The sequence below is a fragment of the Dipodomys merriami genome, unplaced genomic scaffold (genome assembly GCF_024711535.1).
Source record: "Dipodomys merriami isolate MVZ:Mamm:240054 unplaced genomic scaffold, mDipMer1.0.p SCAF_853, whole genome shotgun sequence".
Classification (NCBI taxonomy): Eukaryota; Metazoa; Chordata; class Mammalia; order Rodentia; family Heteromyidae; genus Dipodomys; species Dipodomys merriami.
In genome coordinates this window covers 280,286-300,726 of record NW_027206461.1, presented here as the reverse complement: position 1 = coordinate 300,726, position 20,441 = coordinate 280,286, and the positions used below count along the sequence as shown (strand labels likewise).

General features: G+C 49.2%; 1 pseudogene; it reads right to left on the bottom strand.

Moving 5' to 3' along the window:
• LOC138820281 (MTRF1L release factor glutamine methyltransferase-like) overlaps positions 1 to 7,854 on the bottom strand; it is a 96,098-nt pseudogene extending 88,244 nt beyond the window's left edge.
• Between the last annotated feature and the right edge of the window lie 12,587 nt (positions 7,855 to 20,441).

The following is a 20,441-nucleotide window of genomic DNA, read 5'->3' as shown; positions in this document are numbered from 1 at the left end:
CATATCTTATCAAGCATTGTAGCCTCCTCCTTTTTTCCCCCTCCCATCCCTTCCCAGCTTCCCCCTGTCCCCCAACCAACCCTCCCTCACCACCAAAGTTGTAAAGTTCGTTTTCGATATGACAATTTGTACTTCTCATTGATGCAAGGGTCAGCCTGTATCCTTATTTAAACTACTTGTTTTTCCCCTTTCCCTCTACAAATTATACCATAATTAAATAGAGTGAAAGCAGAGGTTGTAATGAGGGAGAGGAACATACAAAGCAACAAAGAAATAATCTTATAAATGCATTAGAAACAAATGCTTGAAAGAAAAAAGAGCATTTAAATATAAACCTTAGGGTTCATTGTCCTAACATCACCTTATCTAACCTTTTCTGCTTGACTCATATATATACTAAATATTGCAAATAAGGGAAACCATGGGACCTAAGTTTCTTTTGGCTTGGCTTACTTCACTTAATATAATTTTTTCCAAGTCTTTCCATTTCCTAACAAATGGGGCAATGTCATTCTTTCTGATGGAGGCATAGAATTCCATTGTGTATATATACCACGTTTTCTTAATGCATTCATCTACTGAGGGGCATCTGGGTTGGTTCCATATCTTAGCTATAGTAAATAGTGCTGCAATAAACATAGTCGTGCTGGTAGATTTAGTGTGGTCTTGTTTGTAAACATTTGGGTAAATGTCCAAAAGTGGGATTGCTGGGTCATTGGGGAGATCTATGTAGAGTCTTTCGAGGAACCTCCATATTATTTTCCAAAGTGGTTGAACAAATTTACACTCCCACCAACAATGGAGTAAGGTTCCCTTCTGTCCACATCCCCTCCAGCATCTGTTGTTATTAGAGTTCTTGATTTTTGCCATTCTAACTGGGGTGAGGTAGTATCTTAATGTTGTTTTGATTTGCAACTCTACTACTTCACCATTTCTTGCAAGCAAGGAAGGGGTATCTTTCTTTCTTGTTTGGGTTTTTGGTTTTTTGTTTTTTTTTTTTTTTTGGTTGAGCGGCTTGAACTCAGGACTTGGGTAATGTCCCTGATGTCTAAATTTCCTCAAGGCTGGTGCTCTACCATTTGAGCCACAGTGCCACTTCCAGTTAGACATTGCAGATGAGGCTCTGGTGGGACTTTCCTGCCTGGCTGGGAAATCAGATCCTCGGGATGTCAGCCTCCTGAGTGGCCAGGATGACGTGTGTGAGATGACAGGTGTGAGCCACCGGCTCATGGCTTAAGGTGTCTGAAGGACTAGACACCTTAAGCCAAAAATGGCAAAAACTCCCATGCTCTTGGATTGGAAAGATTAACATTGTGAAAATTGCAATACTTCCCAAGGCTATCTACAAGTTCAATTTGATACCTATCAAAATTCCAACCTCATTCTTCAAGGAAATAGAAGAGGCAATCCAAAAATTCATATGGAACAATAAAAGACCCAGAATAGCAAAAATGCTCCTCAATGGAAAGAACGCTGCTGGAGGAATATCAATACCAAATTTGAAACTCTACATAAAGACATAGTAATCAAAACAGCTTGGTACTGGCACAAGAGCAGACCTCGGGACCAATGGAATTGAATTGAAAACCCAGAAATGAACCTAAAGAACTATAGCCATCTAATCTTTGATAAGGGAGCTAAAAAAATAGAATGGAAGAAAGACAGCCTCTTCAGTAAATGGTGCTGGCAAAATTGGTTAACAACATGTAGAAAACTAAAGCTAGATCCTTATATATCACCCTGCACCAGAATCAACACCAAATGGATCAAAGACCTCGGAGTCAAAGCAGACACTCTGAAAACATTAGAGGATGGAATAGGAGAAACCCTAGGTGTCCTTGGCGCAGGACAAAATGTTCTTAATAGAGACCCGGAAACACAACAAATCAAAGAAAGGTTGGAGAAATGGGATTGCATGAAGTTGCAGAGCTTCTGCATGGCAAAGGACATAGCTAGCAAGATCAATAGAAAGCCTACGGATTGGGAGAAGGTCTTCACAAGCCATACAGTGGACAAGGGTCTCATATCTAAAATATACTTTGAACTCAAAAAATTAGATCCCCCAACAACAAATCCTCAAAGAAACCACTGCCCAATAAATAAGTGGGCTAAAGACTTAAAGAGAAACTTCTCTAAAGAGGAAAGAAGTGTGGCCAATAGACACATGAAGAAATGCTCAACCTCCCTAGCCATAAAAGGAGTACATTTCTTATCAAGCATTGTAGCCTCCTCTGCAGGCAACTTCTTTTTTTTTTTTTATTTTGGGTCCTGTTGTGGGGCCTGAACTCTGGGCCTGGGCTCTGTCCCTCAGCTCTTCAGCTCAAGGCTAGCACTCTACCACTTGAGCCACAGTGCCATTTCAGGCTTTTTTCTTTTTGCTTATGTGGTGCTGAGGAATCGAACCCAGGGCCTCGAGCATGGAAGGCAAGTGCTCTACCACTGAGCCACCTTCCCAGCCCCTGCAGCAACCTTCTTATACCAAGGGAAAACCCAACTCATCAAGACACAAACCAAATGTAACCCTACACTTCAGACTTGGTCACCAGCATCCAAAACCATTCTTCCTTGGATGGAGAGCATAGAATTGACATTACCATTCCGCCCCAGCTCCCATTCACCTACTCCCTGCATGCCATAGCCATAACCTCTGGAGTTCTTGGTAAGGCACCACTCACCCTGCTTTGGCTTCACACAGGAGTAAACCTGGGGACTATTAGAAATATCTGTACTGTGAGGTCAGCATCTAGTCTCACAACCACAGAAACCCTATTACTTCACTATCTCTTGCAAGCAAGGAAGGGGTGTCTTTCTTTCTTGTTTGTTTTTTTAGGTTTTTTTTTTTTTTGGTTGAGGGGCTTGAACTCAGGGCTTGGGTACTGTCCCTGATGTCTAATTTTCCTCAAGGCCAGTGCTCTACCACTTGAGCCACAGTGCCACTTCTGGTTGGAGATTGGAGTTGAGGCTCTGGAGGGACTTTCCTGCCTGGCTGGGAAATGAGATCCTCTGGATCTCAGCCTCCTGAGTGGCCAGGATGACAGGCGTGGAATGACAGGTGTGAGCCACCGGCTCATGGCTTAAGGTGTCTAGTCTTCAGAATTTCCACCTAGTCCTTCTCTACAACCTAGACACACCTCTACCTCCTTCAGGGACAGCCAAGGGAGGCTGGGAATCTGGGTGGGGCCATGGGGATTAAAGGGCCCCCTCCACATCACTAACACCCTCTAAACTCCCATCTGCCTCCTCCAGATTGCCTGGTCTTCCAGGGTGGATCAGACCCACTAGGAGTTCTGGGGCTTACCCTATGTCCCCATGCCCCATCCAACCGATACCTGAGGACTTCTGGGGCCAGCTGCTCCATGTCCCCATCGAATATGTTGGGAGGGTTGCTGATAACCAGGCCCAGGGGTGTCCAGGGCAGAAGGAGTGTCCAGATCCCCTCTGTCAAAGGAGACACAAAGCACGGATGGATCTACTAAGAGCTTCAGGGCATAGCCATCTACCTGTCACAAAGGTCCCTGGGAGAACTGTTTTATGGTGACAGCCCTGGGGCCTGACCTCATGGTCCGGCACTGTCCCTGACTTTCTGTGTCTCCAGGGGAGTGCTCTTTCACTTGAGCCACCGTGCCACTTCCAGCCTTTTCTTTGTATGCAGGACCTAGGAATCGAACCCATGCTTTCCTGTATGCTAGGCGAGCCCTCTACCTCTAGGATGCAATCACAGCCCTGGATAGATATTCTTCTGTGACCCCTCAGGCCTGTCTTGGGACAGTCTCACACCAGCAGCCCTGGCTAGAAATGAACACGTTCTGCTATGTTGCCCATGATCTGTAGCACCTTTGTTCTCTGTGCTTCCTTCAGAAACTCGTTGTTAAGCAAGACCCCTTTTCAAGTGCTGTCTCCAAGAAGCCCTTTCTGATCACCTTGGAAAAGCTGGAGCCTCTCTGCTGTGCAGGCTGCCATCCTTGTCAGGCTCTGCCTTCCAGCCAGTGTGGGTTGAGAATGCACGAAGAGGAAGGCCTGGATTCCACCACCGGATTTCTCAAGGCCTTGATATACCACCCAGGGGCAGGTGTTGTATCACACTCCGTGAGAGGGGGCTCAAGGCCTGGGCAATCTGTGGGAAACAAGACAGGACCATTTCTTTGTGTGGGCTTGAACTGAGGATCTGGGAGCTGTTTCTCTGAGTTTTATTGCTCAGGGCTGGTGCTCTACCACTTGAGCCACAGCTCCACTTCTGGCTTTTTGGTGGTTCCATGGAGAGAAGAATCTCTCTGGCTTTCCAGCCTATGTCTGGCTTTGATCTTTGATCCTCAGATCTCTGCCTCCCAAGTCACCAGGATGTCAGGCTTGGCCCTGAGACTGAGGTAATGGGCACCAAAGGCTTTTTGGTTTTTGTTTGCTTTCATTTATGTCCTGTGATCTAGCAAGCCCAAGTTAAAATAATCAGTTACAGGGGATCAAATTCCTCTCCTAGGTCAGTTAATCTAAGGAGATAAAGTGTCTTTGGAAAGGCTAGTCTGAGTTGGCTTAGGCGTGTTTGTGTGTGTGTATGTGTGTGAGTGTTGGGGATACCTACCCTCATCTCTGTGATGCCTCCTCCTCCCAGCAGGGAGTGCATCCAGGATCCTGACCCCAAGGGAGTTGGATGAGGGACGTACCTAAGGTCACATCCAGGGGGATGATCCGAATTCTGTCCTGCAACGATAAAGCCTGGACAGATAAAGGTGAGAAGGAGAGGGTTAGGGGAACATGAAAGGGAGCCCCTTACATTTGGCTACATGTACCAGTGAGAAATCTGAATACATCTTTCTTGATAGTCAGATAAAAGATGTACACTATTCATTTATTTCATTGTTGTGTTAGTGCTAGGGCTTGGATTCAGGGCCTGGGTGTTATGCCTTAGCTTCTTTTGTTCAAGGCTGCGGCTCTACCAATTGAGCCATAGCACCACATCTGGCTTTTTTGTGTGTGGGTTTGGGGAGGAAGGTGCTTTATGGGAGATAAGAATCTCTTGGACTTTCCTGCCCGGGCTGGTCTGAGTCACAACCATCAGACCTCACCCTCCCAAAGATCCAGGATGATGGGTGTGAGCCATGAGTTCCTGACCTCCACCATCCATTTATAATCCCTTAGACCCAGGGCCAGGCCACCCACACTACACCTCCTTGTTGGGAGTAGGAAGCAGACAATAGTGAGTTTGATACTTCAAGAGCCTACCTATCTTTGAGCATTGTTCTGGGTTAGTCTGATGGAGGCTTCATCCTTATCCACAGCAATGATGTGGCTCTGTCACAAGAAAAATGTTGCCCCAGGGGGTGTCAGGTCTGGGGTCTTTCCTCTGAACCCCGTCCCACTAACCGAAACGGCACTCCCCAGCAAAGGGTAGTACAAATGGAGTGTTTTAATTGACTTTTAGCCAGGGTCTTGTCAGATAGGTGGGGGTATAGATCAGAGGTCCGGAATTGTGCTGGGTATGGGGACAAGGGGACACCTTCTCATCCACTTTCCTTCAACGGTGTAGCAGAGGAATGTGGGGAAGGACACATGGGATGGACAATGAATAACTGTCACGGTCTAGCCAGGGCACAGAGGGGCTTACGTGGAGGGGTGGTTCAACAGGCTGAGAAAAACAGCTCCTGACCCACAGCCCACCTCCAGAATGAGAGGGCCACCTTGAATTCCAGCCACATGGGAATGATGGGCCACCTCCTCCAGCACTCATTCAACCAATTCCTGAGAGAGAGAAAAAGAGAGAGAGAGGGAGAGGGATAGGGGGAGAGAGAGAGACAGAGGGAGAGAGAGAGAGAGACAGAGGTCCAGAATTACACTTAAGCCAGGTGCCAGTGGCTCAGACCTATAATCCTACCTACACAGGAGGCTGAGATGTGAAGATCCTGGGTCATAGCTGGCTCGGGAGGAATGTCTGTGAGACACTTATCCTCAAAGAACCAACAGAAAGCGAGAAGTGATGCTGTGGCTCAGGGGGTAGAGTACTAGCCTTGTTCTGAGGAGCTCATAGACAGCATCCAGGCTCAAAAATCAATCCCCACAAATGGCAAGAAGTGAACTTCCCACCACAAGAAGTGGACTGAATAACACCCACTATCCTAGGAAGCATGGCAGAGAAATCAGGCCAAGATTCCTGTCAGCTGGAGGTCATGAGTATGTCACCTGGCTTCTCCATGACTCATTTTCCCCAGCTGGAAAAATTAATAGAGTGAAGGATCACTTCCTCATGGGGATAGGGTAATGATGAAAGACAGCAACATTTTGTTTCACAATCCCATACCTGTTGCATGATTAATAGCAGACTCCATCTGAGCCCTTTCCAGGCAACTTCCTATCATAAACTCAGAGAATTGTTGAGAACTGTATCTGACACCTGCTCCTTCTGTGCCTGGCCATGCTCCAGAGGTCCCTCTGTATTAGTCCCTTATGTCCTCACAACTGTCCCATGAGGAGCCTGAGGTCCGATGGTCGACACCCAACCCAGAGCTTCAACTGTGGTCAAGAATCGCATGCCATGAATTAAGAGTTTGGGACAATCCATCTAAAATGATGACTGAGCAGGGAACTAAATGTCTACCACCATCATCACCACCCCCCCCCCACCACACACATACACACAAACACACCTCCACTGCCTTTGCAGGCAAAGATGTTTTACTTTCTTTCTTTTTGTTGGTTGTGGGGCTTGAACTCTGGACCTGGGTGCTATCCCTGAGCTCTTCAGCTCAAGTCCAGCACTCTACTACTTGAGCCACAGCACCACTTCTGGTTTTCTGGTGCTTTATTGGAGAGAAGAGTCTGAGGGTCTTTCCTGCCCAAGCTGGCTTTCACCCATGATCCTAAGATTCAGCTCCTGAGTACTTAGGATGACAGCCATGAGCCACTGGCACTCGGTCAAAGGTGCTTTTCTATGCCTGTCATCCTATCCCTTCAGGAGACTGAGATCTGAGGACTGCAGTTGGATGCCACCCTTGACAGCAAAGTCATTCAGAACTCTTATCTCCAATTAAACACCCAAAAACCTTGCAAGTGGAGTTGTGGCTCAAATGGTAGAGTGCTAGCTTTGAGCATGAAACAAGGGATGGTACCCAGGCCCTAGTTTTAAGCTTTTTCTAGCATAGGCCCACCCAAGAAAAGGAAGCAGGTGAGCACACGGGAGCTCAAAGCTCACACATAATACTACAGACTCACAGAATAGACCCCATCCTGCTCTGAGTCTCTAGATTCTATGCCTTAGATCATGGCAGGCTGAGATGAGACTGACCATGCACCAAGTCAGGACATTCAAGTAAAATCTCATACTGAGGATTCCGTGACCTCATCAAGGACTCAAGATCTCTCACTGTCCTGCCTTGACACTGGCAAGTCAGGTGAGATATAGTTATCCAAACAAAGGATATGGGAATGAAATTCTCAGCCAAGGGATGCAGAGTGGAGGGCTCTAGGACCCTCGCTCTCAGGGAGGAGAAAAGGGCTGATCCATTTCAGGAATGATACTGGGTTGTGAGTATCCTCAAAGAAACAACCCTGCTCCCAGCCCAGTGCCTCCTGTTTTCCCAATAGCCTGGACCTTCAGTCGGCACCTCCCTCATCTGCCATCTAGACTAAACGCTGAGTCAGCAAAGAGACCCACCTCTACCTCTGAGGATGGCAGTCATGGGGCCCTAGAGTCCCCTAGTGGAAGTCTCAGAGCAACATTCCTCTGACTCTCACCCTCATTCCCTGGGTGTCCTGTTCCAGTGGCACTCTTACCTCTGTCTCTGGTCGAGGAATGAACACTGGGGGTGTCATCTTCAGATTGAGCCAGCAAAAGTGCCAGTCCCCAAGGATGTACTGCACAGGCATTCTGCAGTGGATGACAGCCAAGTTGTCAATGGTGAACCCAGAGTGCCAGGACTTTTAATAGCCATGTGGCTGGGTTGAAGATTCTATCACTGATGGTCTAGGTTGTCAGTTGAGATCATGGTTCCAATGGCCTGACACACTGGATCTGAGATTGTCCTCCTTCTTCATCTTCCTGCTTATCCCTTGCCACCCCCATCTTGCCACTCCCTCACCGCATACCTCCCTAGCCCTTGGACTGTTTCTTCTTATCTGACCAGAAAATAAACACCCTGATCCCTAGGGTCTACCCGAGATTGTTTCCCTCTGTAGTCAGGGACCACTCAGATTTGGATGTTCTGAAGTTGCTCATGTCATGAATGGGTCAGTGACTTGGTCCTATGCACTAGCTTTAGGCTCTGAAACTGTCCCCAAAGAGATTGTGAAAGGTTGGCTCCCTTGATCCAGGGACTCCAAACCAAGGCTTCCATGCTCGCTTCTTCCTTTCTTTCCTCCTTTTCTCCCTCCATCCTTCCCTCCTCTCTTTCTCTTTCCTTTCTTTGTGTCAATCCTGGGCATGAACTCAGAGCCTGGGTGCTGTGCCTGAGCCTTTGTACTCAAGGCCAACAGTCTACACCTTGAGCTACTCATCCACTTCTGGCATTTTCTTTTTAGTAGTCAGTTGGAGATAAGAGTCTTACAGGTTTTTCTGCCTGGCTCTTAAGCCTCAATCCTCCTATCTCAGCCTCCTAAGTAGCTAGGATGACAGGTGTGAGGCATCAGCATCCAGCTCAAACCAAGATTTCTTCATGTGATGTGGAACCAGGACTGGAACCTTTCATCGTGTATGACCCCCACTCTCTCCCCCCCAGGAACTGGCACACACTGTAATGTTTTGTTAGATAAATAGATGAGCATCTGTCTATGACAATACTACAGAAAAGTCCCATCCAACTCAGGTAAGCATCCTGGGTGGGGGTAAAGCCTGATGTAGCCCTCCCACAGTTCTCCCTCCTCCCTCTTCCCACCCTCCTGGTGCCACCGCACCTAACTCTTTTGGTTCCAAGGACGTGAGCCATGAGGTACTCACTGTATTCTGGGGCCTCTGGGATGCCTATCTTCTCAAAGATCTCTGTCCAGCCACTGACCAGCTGTATGGCACTCAATTCCACACTCAGCTGTGAACAAGGTTGTCATGAGGCGAAAGCTTGGTTCAAGGGGTCTCCTCTGCACTACCTAGGGCCAGACAGGATGGTCCACCATATCCGGACCCCAATTTTCATGGTGCAGAAAAGGATCCCTGAGGCCTCCTCGGTCTCTGAATCTCCCAGAGTCCAGTACAGGTCCTGGGAATTGTCTCTGCTCACAGCGATCAGGATTCAGATGGCAAGGTCACAATCTCTGCTACCCACAACATTCTCAACTGTAGTGATCACCCTAGAGAGAGCCAGAGGAGAATCGGCAGCTGCTGAAGAAAGGCAGTCAAGGCACGACATTCATAGCAGGAGACCATTTGCTCGGGAACTCTGCTTGTGCTGCTTGAATGTCATTGTTTGGTGGCTGAAATGGTCCATCTCATTTGACCCAGTATCCCAAGCATTAGTAGAAATTGCCAGCTTCAAGGAAAAAAACCTAGAAAAGCTGGCATTTCAACTTGTCCCAATCAAACTTAAAGGGTTCCAAAGTCAGTGGTCTCCTTTTCCTTCCAGACATCCTACAGCAGATTAGAGAAAATGGTATTCAGAGAGCCCTAGCTAACAGCCATGTCCTGATCCCAAGTAGGCTCCAGCAGGGGGAACACACTTGCCTACCATTGCCCCGCTGGAAACAGCCCAGGAGGGACACAGATTGGAGTCTGCGGGACTCCAGGGAGGACTGCCCTCCAGTGCACTTCCCCTAGAGGGAATCCATGCCACCATTGGGGGCCCAGAGCCCCCTGCCCAGATGCCCACTTACACCGTCAATACCATGGGTAAGATTCCCCTCTCATCCCCAGTCGTGGTGAACCGTCTGCTATGTCACACTGTTTGTCACTTCCCAGACCCTCCTAGATTCACAGCCCCTGCCCTACTACCTCCCATCTCGTTCCCTATTTATGTTTGGCAGACTCATTCCCAACCTTGAATTAGCTCTAACTATATACATGAGAGCAGACTGTCTGGCTGGAAGAGCGCGGCTGTGGTCACAGTAGCCTCATGAGCCTTCTGGCTAAAGACAGAAGGGCAGGTGTCCACTCTGGTCGGCGGTTCACACAGGCCTCCTAAGGGAGACCCACGCAGGTCCAGCAGTTACTGTGGGCTACAGGAAAGGGGAAGAAAGAGGTGGAAAGGAACATCTACTGAAACCTTCTCTGAAGGAGCCATGAAACGGCGAAAGAGAAAACAAAAATTATGGCTGGGCTCATACTGGGCATTAATTGAAAAAGAATAACAAATACACACATACACACAAATAAAATGCTTTTGCTCTTTTTAGACATGGTGACTGTACAATGAGAAAGATTCTCTCTCTCTCTCTCCTCTCTCTCTCTCTCTCTCTCTCTCTCTCTCTCTCTCTCTCTCTCTCTCTCTCTCTCTCTCTCTCTCTCTCTCTCTCTCTCTCTCTCTCTCACACACACACACACACACAGATTCAGAGCAGTGTCTCTCCTGAGTTTGTTGGTTTCTCACCTGGGCAATGTACTAGCTGGAGTACAGGGGTTCCCTTGTCAGAACCAGGGGATCTCAACCAAAGGGAACAATGCTCTAATAATGCAGAACCACCCTGACTCTCCCTTTCTCCAGGGCCAGATCCTTCCCCTTGGGAACAACCAGCCTTGACTCCCCATTCTCCAAAACCCTAGGCCAGGACGCTGGGTGAAGGAGTTCCGAGACGCGTGGCTTCTCAGAGCCTGGACAGAAAACAAAGCAGGTGCCTCGAGAAAGGTGTCTGACCTGGGGTGGGGGCGTTGTTGGGGACTTTGATGGGGTCCTAAAGGCTATATACATTGTTGGACTCCCTGCTTCCCTCCTACATACTTCTGGGCAACTTGGCATATTCTTGGGTAGGACAAGGAGCCCAGATGGACTGGTAGCACTAGCAGAAGCTGGCAGAACTGGGAAATGTGATCACCCAGTCAGAACTGTTGACAGCTGGGGTTGGGGGTACAGGCCGGTTGTATGTGTGTCAGAGGGGGTGTGTTTTTCTCCCAAATACCCACCTTCTATCAGACCCCAGTGCCCTCACCTCTTTAGTGGGCTCTTCTGGTAATGTCCTCAGGGTAAAGGGTGACTGAGCACAGAAGACAGGGCTCACACAACAACAGGGTCTATCTTCTGCATCCAACCTCCCCCTGCCCAGCAAAAGGGACCGAGAAGGCAGGTGTGGAGGTCCAGCTCCCCACCTCTGACTACAGCCACCACGTTCCCACCAGGGAGAAGAATGGGCAGATGCACAGCTGTGTGGCTCCCACTACTCCAGGCCAGGGTCTCTGTGATGCCCCACCTCCCCATCCCTGCAGCTCCCCTTTTCCTGGAACACTGGCCACTAGGGATGAGGGTGGGATCCCCGGGTGGACACCCACCTCCATCCCCCACCCCAGGGGTGCATTTTTGGCAGAGCCAAGACAGACGGTGGGGCACGGGGGAGGGGCTGGCAGGAAGAGAAGGGGAGGCAAGAGGCAAGGGTCCAGGTCCGCGAGGGTGGGGAAGAAGGGTAGAGTGGGGGACGGGGTTTACAGTGGGGTGTTGTGGGGGTGCAGGAGTGCAGGTTGTCCAGTCACGTATGCTGCTGGGAGAAGCTGTAGGCTGCGACTCCGGGTGGTGCCGGGAGTCTGAGGACCGAGGGTCAGGGGCGCAACGGCTCCGCCAGGTGACTACTAGAGTCTCCGCGGGTCCAAGCCAGCAGTGCCATGTTTGAAACTCAGCGCGGGCCCATGGTGGAGCTGCGCACAGCCTCTGCTCCTCCTCAGCCACCACCGCAGCCTCAGCGGCCTCCTAACCTGTGGCCGCAGCTGCCTCAGCGGCCACTGCCTCTGCCATACTCCCCGAACCGGGACCTCAGACTCAGGGCCACCATGGCTGGGCGCCTCCGGGGGGCTGCATGTTGCTATGTGTCTGCCATGCAGGCTCCACATGCTCTGCACTCCCGGCCAGGACCCACACTATGAGCGGAGCAGCCGCCAGCCACTGAAGCCGTTTCCACGGGTGCTAGCGCTTGTGCTCGCTCTTCTCCCAGCTCTCGCTCGGCCCCACACTCCTCTCCTGGGCCACCCTGTCCGTGCTGCACACACAACCCTGCCCCCTTGGGCCCCTGGCCATTGCTGCCACCAAAGTGTGCTCCTGGGCCCCCCCCCCTCCTCCCCTGGGCCCCGCCCACACCGCTGGCCACAATTGCAGCCCTGACTAGGCCCTGAGGCTTCTAGACCATGGCAATTGCAGCCTTACCTCAGCTTAGCTCTACCCCGCACCCTCCAGTACCGGACCAGGGAATCGAATCTCCCCTCAGCCCCACCAGTGGAGGAGATTCTCCTCCATCCCCCTCCACTCCACACACCAAGCAGGTGCATGGTGACACTCGTGTGTGTATGTGTGTTTGTGTTTGTGTGTGTGTGAGTGTTGGGGATAACCACCTCTCAAGGACTCAGAACATAGCAACCTTTGGGATGACTCAGCACACAGCACACTTTCAACATCAGCACAAAGCACCCTGTGTAAATAACTCAGCACACAGTTCCCTTTGAAGGACTCAGCATGTAGGATGCTGCATATTCTACCCAGCACCCTTTGAAGGAGGGAGTCTATAGCCCACAGTGTAAAGGACTCAGTGAATGGCACGCTTTGAAACACTCAGCACATAGCACTCTTTACCAGGGACTCATCACAATCTGTGTTGAAGCACGCTGTGTAAAACACACAGTGCACAGCTTCCTTAGATAAACTCAGCACACAGAACATTTTTGAAGGACTCAGCACATACCACACTGTGGAAGCTCTCAGCACACAGCACCATTTGAAGGACAGTACAGAGCATCCTATGGAAAGGACTTGGCACACAGCACTCAAAATACACCTCATCCCTCTCTTCTCAATGGCTCACACATAGCAGGACCCTTTAGGATGCATTAGCACACCACAACTTTTGAAGGACTCAGCATACAATACTTTGTGTAATGGACTCAGCACAAACCTCCCTTTAAAAAAAAGCAGGATGGCCCACACTTTTCAAGGACTCAGCACATATCACCCTTTGGGATGACTCAGTAAACAGCATCTTTTTGAGGACTCAACATATAACTCCCATGAGGGAAGGACCCAGTAAATAACGCCCTGTGAAGGACTCAGCACATAGCTGTATGTCACAAGTTCAGCTGTCATTAGAATTAGGGTGCTTTCTTCAGTATCGCCATTCTTCAGAAACACTTCACAAATCCTACTAGTTCACATTTAGACAAGCAGTGTTTTATGGGGGAAGTCAGCTGGGGGTCTTGAACTCAAAGCTTGGGGGCCATGTCCCTGAGCTCTTTGGTTCAATGCTAGAGCTCTACACTTGGAGGCACAGATCCAATTTTGTTTTTTGGTGTTATTCTTTGACAGGTCTTATGGTGATAAGTAAGGACAAGTTGGGGTATCCATGGTCAAAGGCTCTTAGCTCAGCCTGGAGCTGACCTCTCCCTTCCCTGTGTCCCTGGAAAGCTTGGCCTCCTGGAGCTCTCTTGGCCTAGGGTGGAACAGACCTGCTCTGGCATCAGCAATCAGGGTGAGCAAAAAGTCAGCTTGGCTCTGGTCACTTCCCCAAACTGAACTCTAGAGGATAATGGCATGAGACCGCATGTTCTACGTGTGTCCACCAGGGGGCAGGAGTGGCCCACAATAGGGATTGTACTTGTGACTTGTGTTTACTCTTGCTTCCCTGGGGCCCCGATCATGATTCAAAGCCACCCTGGACAGGAAAGTCCTTGAGACTCTTACCTACAATTAACCATCGAAAAGTAAGTGGGGCTGTGGCTCAAGTGGCACAGCACTATTTTGAGCAAGAAAACTCAGAGATAGAGCCTAGGTCCTGAGTTCACAAACACACACACACACACACACACACACACACACACACACACACACACACACACACACACACACACACACAACACATGAATGCAAAATCAGAGATTTCTACACTGCACTCTTTGGGTATTCTCTACTTTTCCCCCCACTAAGCCTGGTGGCTGCTGGCCCAGGTGTTTGGTGCATACAACATCACCTGGCATCTTCAATTTTGGGGGAATAGAATGGCTAGAAGGTCAACCTTCCCCCATCCCAGCTCCTTGATTGGGTCATGGTCTATCCAGGCCCTTTGGGGCTCCTTTACAGCCTCGCCAAAATGCCTTCAAGAGGCATCACATACTGGGCACTGGTGGCTCATGCCTGTCATCCTAGCTACTCAGGAAGCAGAGATCTGGAGGATCACAGTGCCAAGCCAGTCTGGGCAGGAAAGTGTGTGAGACTCTTAGCCTCCATGAAATGTCAGAAAACAAAAGTGGCATTATGGCTCAAGTGGTAGAGTGCCAGCCTTGAGAAAAAGAGCTCATGGACAGTGCTCATGGCCAACAACAACACCGACAGGCATTGCATGTTGTCTTTGGGATTGGCATGGGCCAAATATAATTGGAATTAATTATAATTGGAATTAATCAAGTCCTCTAAGACAAAGCAGTACCTCCTTTAGTCCTGTGCTCCTCCATCTTGTCTCACCCCCTGGCCTTGTCTGGGCTTTGGGTCAGCCTGGGTCTGGCTGGACGAGAGGGCTCCAAGGAAGATCCCAGTGCAATCACCCCACACCCTTCTCTTCTGCTCACCCTGCTGCTTCTGCTCTTTACCATAGAACTTCTTCCTGGAATCCATCCATGAGGTCACCACCACCATCATAGTGGTGAATGGTGGGTCTGGCCTAACTAGGGACAGTCAGAGGTGGAAGTAGGTCTGGGACTAGGATCTTCCACCTTGGGTGTGGGCTGAAGCCAGAGCTGACTTTTATTTCATCCTGAGCCTTGCAGTGGTAGGGACACAGTTTAGACTTTACATCAAGTCAGGTAAGAACAGAATCTGGAGGACCACTTGTGTGGGGAAAGATGTGGGACTCAGGGGGCCACTGTTGTTGGTACTCTCTTGGGACTCCCCTCTCACTCAATGGTAAAAAAGAAACTTCAACTCAGGGTGTGGGAAGAGGGGGCGGGAAATATTTGGGGGGGAACCAGATTTGTGCTTCATATTCATCCTAGCCCCTACTTCCTATTTATCTGAGGAATGGCCATATGGGTTTGGGAGGGGGAAAAATCATCCTAGCTGAGAATGTGGCTCAGTGGTAGAGTATTCGCCTAGCATGCCTGAAGCCACGAATGGGCCACCAATGGGCCATTAGATGTCCCTTGAGTTTGGGCCAACGCCCTTCAGCCTCTACCATACCCTACCCTCAGTTTCATCTTCCCGTTGCCCGGCAGATGGAGGCCTGAGAGAAAGCCACTTGGTCACCTACTTCTGGTGGCTGCCAAGGCTTATGAGAGTCAGTATGTCACATAGAGAGTCATCATCCGCATCAGTCTACAGGAGAAAGTGAGAAAGCACTCCTCCCCTGAGCCTGGGAGCTGTGGGCAGATCTGGATGTGAGGCAACTGGGGCAGGACCTGCTCCTTGGGGGAGTCCACTATGGGGTCGGGAACCCTGACCTCTCCCTAGCAGTTTCCATGCTGTCTTCAAGTTGCTTCTGAAGCAGTGTTGGTGAGAGGGGTGGGAGGCTCAGCCTGTGTTGGCATCTGGAAACTGCTGTCGGTGCCTTCCCTGGCGATGAGTGACAGCAGCTCCGCAACACTCTCCTCTTCTGGATCTTCTCCTGAGACAGCCAGTGCATGCACTGGGCTTTCTCCCAACACAGCTCATTCAGGAACAACATCTGCTCTTTACACACCATGAGGGACTCCTTGATAGTTTGGATGAGTGCCGACAGTTGGCTGCATCAATGGTGGAGCTAACCTGCTGGACTCTGGAAGTTCACCTCATCAGGAAGGTTATGGATGAAGCAGATTTTCTTCTCAGATGCCCGTGTCCTGCTTCCCATCCCCAGGCAGCTCATGGGGTTGAGGGCCTGTGGCTCCAGCTCAGTCTGGCACTGAGCTGCTGGGTTGGCCAGGGGGTGCCTGCAGCTGGCCCGCCATTCTTGTGGTAGGAGTTTCTCCCTGTGGATCTCATCCTCCAAGAGCACTCTCAGAGCCATGTCACTCTTGGTCTGGGGGACATCTCCATCATCTCTGATGGTCACAAGGGGTGGGTGGGATTCGCCTTCTTACGTTTTGCTTCTCCAGGGCTCATGCCTTCCCCTTCCCTAGGGAAAGCCAAGAAGGTCAGCTGGGCCTGCAGGCACTCCTCCTGTGATCTGGTGGCTTCCAGGCACTTGATAGTGTCCTGCCACTTCGGAGACATCACCTGGTCCCTCCAGTTTGGTGAGTCCTGCACTCGCTTCAGTTGCTCCAGCAGCTGGGTCTGCCTCTCTAAGTGCTGCTGCAGGGGCTCCTTCTCAGAGCACAGTCACTCTTTGGAGACAATGTGCCATTCACCGGAGGCTCTTAACTCCTGCACTGACCCAGGGACTGCTCCTGCTGCTCCTGAGCTGCTTGGCTCACTCTCTCAGCCACCACTATCCATTTCTCTATCTTCTTCTCTGAGCAGTCCTACTGTTCCTGCAGATGTTTCTTCATCTGCTGCTCTGAGTCCAGGATGCTGACAAGCTCCTCCTTCTCACTGCTCACCCTGTGGAGAGTGCCCCACAGCAGGGCCAGCTTGTCCTCTGGTTGTCCATCCCACACACATGCACATCATGGGGTCTCAGGGATCTCCTGCTGATCCTAGGCTTTCTCCTCCAGTCTCTGCAGTTACTCCTGCTGCTCCACGTTCTGAAGACGGAGACTAGTTTTCCTGGACCTGGATGTGAAGTTGTTCCTCGAGATTTTTCAACTCCATCTTCAGTACCTAATGCACTCCAGCGCTTGTTGGAACTTGCATATTCTCTTTTTCATGTGGCTCCTCTGTATCTGCGGCACTTCCACCTTCTCCAACAACTTGTGTTCACTTGCTCCAGGTCATCAAAGTTTCTGGTATTTTCCTCAAGCTGAAGGGTCACATCATTCAGCTGTTTGAAGATCATTTTGGTCTCCTCCTTTGCAGCAGTGACCACAGAAGCCGCTATCTCCAGCTCTGCCACATGCCACTCCGTAGCTTGCACACAGCTGGTGAGAGCTTCGTGATCCCTTTCTCTGTCATCAGTGGCCTGCTGCACTTGGGCCAGTGCACATTGTAAATCGCTTTCTGCTAAAACCAACCACTGTATGGGTGCCTTTTGGATTTCTACCTCCATTTTTGGTGTTGCATGTATCTGCTCTATCTTCTCCCTCTCTTACTCCCATTGACCCTGCGGGTCTGTCTCCCTACTTCAGTGGTTGGATCTTGGCACAGAGTGCCTGGTTTCTTCTTTTCTGTGGTCCAGGGTGGGCACCACATATAGGTAGCAACTCTGTGGATCCTTGGTGGGATTGGGACCCTTGACACTCTGGACCCTGGTGGCTGTGACTGACTCCAAAGGCAGGGTAGGCCCATGGTTGGCATCACCTTTCGCTGGACTCTCCATTCAATCTCACTCCCCAGTGGTGTTTGTCTTGGGGATCCCTCCCTTTTTCGTGTTTTTTGTTTTCTTGAATGTTTCAGGTCTGTCGGGAGGATACTGCTGGTGATCTTGTGGCAGCTTTTTGCCCACAGTTCTCTCATTGATTCTTATTGTTTCAGACATCTGAGCGCTGGGACGGGAAAGTTGGGCTGCCCACATTCCTAGGCTCTAGAAAATCTTCTATTCTCCCACTCACCGACTAGGACATCGTTTCCTACTCTACCTCAGTCACCTGGAGTCTCTTGCTCACCACTCAGCCACCTCTACATTCCTCAACTGCTGGTAGTGGTGTCACCCAACAGAGGGATTCCAGGTGCTACGGGGAAGCATGTAATATGGGCGTGTCCACTATTCTTGGATCCCATTGGTGAAAAAGAACGATGAAAAAATGGATGTGTGCCTGGAATCCTGGGATGCAGACCAAATTGGCCTAGTCAACATGACAGCAGCTCCTTTACCAGGAAAGTCTGTGCAATCCAGTTGGGGACAAGAGGGAGACCTGCTTTAGCCAGATGGCTGCACAGATTGTGTGTATGTCTGTTTGTTGCCAGTCCTGGACCTTGAACTCAGGATCTGGTCACAGTCCATGAGGTGTTCTTGCTCAAGATTAGACCTCTACCAGTGGAGCCACACAGCTCTACTTCTGGCTTTGTTGGCATTGAGGTTGGACAGGTGTCTCAAGGACTTTCCTGCCTAGGATAACTTTGACCATGATCCTCCTATCACAGCCTTGTAAGTATCAAGGAGGACTGGTGAGAGCCACTGGTGCTTGGCTAATCATTGTTCGGGATTATGGCTTCCTCAGTAGCCTGTAAGCCTTCAGCAATGCGAGGTGAAGTATGCTTTGGAGCCAGATCACTCAGACCCAGATGGCCATACTGCAAAGGAAGAAAATGTAAAAATGCCATCCTGCCACTTTTTTTCTGTGCAATTCCCCCATTGCACAAGGCCTGAAGTTCTAGGATCCCAGGATAGCTTGTGTTTCCAGCGGCTGCACCCCAGCCTATGGTGATGAAAGCTGAGGCACGGTTGCCATGACCTGAGTTCAAGACCATGCTTGGCAAAAAAAGCAAAAAAGCAGAAAAAACTTAGCTCCCTGGCTTGCAATTCACGCTGTTTCTCCTACCTTTGATTTTGAATTTAAGGCCTGGGTAACTCTGAAGCACTGTGGACGAAGGGGAAGCTCACCATGCTTGAAGACAAGAAAGTAAGGCCTGGTCCCTAGGCATGAATTAAAGTCCCAGCCCTGGAAACATTCTAGTTATATACATTGTAAAGTTAAGATTTCTACTTACATATAGATTTTCAGTCCATGTCCTGTTTGTATTGGTTATTTATTGTATTTTTGTTTTATTCATTTATTTTCCATTTTTTAATTGTGAAAATAGTGTACATAGGGGATACAATTACATGGGCAAGATAATGAGTACATTTCATATCAAGCATTGTAGCCTCCTCCTTTGTTTCCACTTCCCATCCCTTCCCATGCTCCCTCTCACCCACCCCAACCAATCCTCCCTGCTCCTCCCCCGCTCTCCCCCTGCACCAATGTTGTAAAGTTCATTTTTGACATAACGACTTGTACATCTCATTGCTGCAATGGGTCCACCTGTATCCCTATTTAAACGATTAATTTTTCCTGTTCCCCTCCACAAATTATACCGACATCAAATACAGTGAAAGCAGGGGTTATACTGTGGGAGAGGGACGTAAAAGCAACAAAGAAATAATATTATACATGTGTTAGAAACAATTTCAAGAAAGAAAAAAAAAAACATTTGAGTACATATCTTAGTGTTCATTTCCCTAACATCACCTTATCTGACCTATTCTGCTTGACACAGACATATACTAGATATTGCAAATAAGGGAAACCATGGGACCTATGTTTCTTTGGGCCTGGCTTACTTCACTTAATATAATTTTTTCCAAGTCTTTCCATTTCCTAACAAATGGGGCAATGTCATTCTTTCTGATGGAGGCATAGAATTCCATTGTGTATATATACCACGTTTTCTTGATGCATTCATCTACTGAGGGGCATCTGGGTTGGTTCCATATCTTAGCTATAGTAAATAGTGCTGCAATAAACATAGTCGTGCTGGTAGATTTAGTGTGGTCTTGTTTGTAAACATTTGGGTAAATGCTCAGAAGTGGGATTGCTGGGTCATAGGAGAGTTCTATGTGAAGTCTTTTGAGGAACCTCCATACTACTTTCCAAAGTGGTTGAACAAGTTTACACTCCCACCAACAATGCAGTAAGGTTCTCTTCTGTCCACATCCCCTCCAGCATCTGTTGTTATTAGAGTTCTTGATTATAGGCATTCTAACTGGTGTGAGGTGGTATCTCAATGTTGTTTTGATTTGCATTTCTTTTATGGGTAGGGAGTTTGAGCAATTCTTCATGTGTCTATTGGCCATGCTTCTTTCCTCTTCAGAGAAGTTTCTCTTTAAGTCTTTTGCCCACTCTTTTATTGGGCAATTGTTTCTTTGAGGATTTGTTGTTGGGCGATTTAATTTTCTGAGTTCCAAGTATATTTTAGATGTGAGATTTTTTATTGACTGTGATGACACACATTCCATTCATGGTATTGATGACAACCCATCACATAGTATCTAGATTTGTACACCTTTGTTCTCTGTGCTTCCTTCAGATCCTCCTTGTTAAGCAAGACCCCTTTTCAAGTGCTGACTCCAAGAAGCCCTTTCTGATTACCTTGGAAAAGCTGGAGCCTCTCCCCTGTGCAGGCTGCCAGCCTTGTCAGACTCTGCCCTCCAGCCAGTTTGGGTTGAGAATGCATGAAGGGGAAGGCCTGGATTCCAGCACCGGATTTCTCAAGGCCCTGATACACCACCCAGGCGCAGGTGTTGTATTAAACTCGGTGAGAGGGGGTCGAGGCATGGGCAATCTGTGGGCAACATGACAG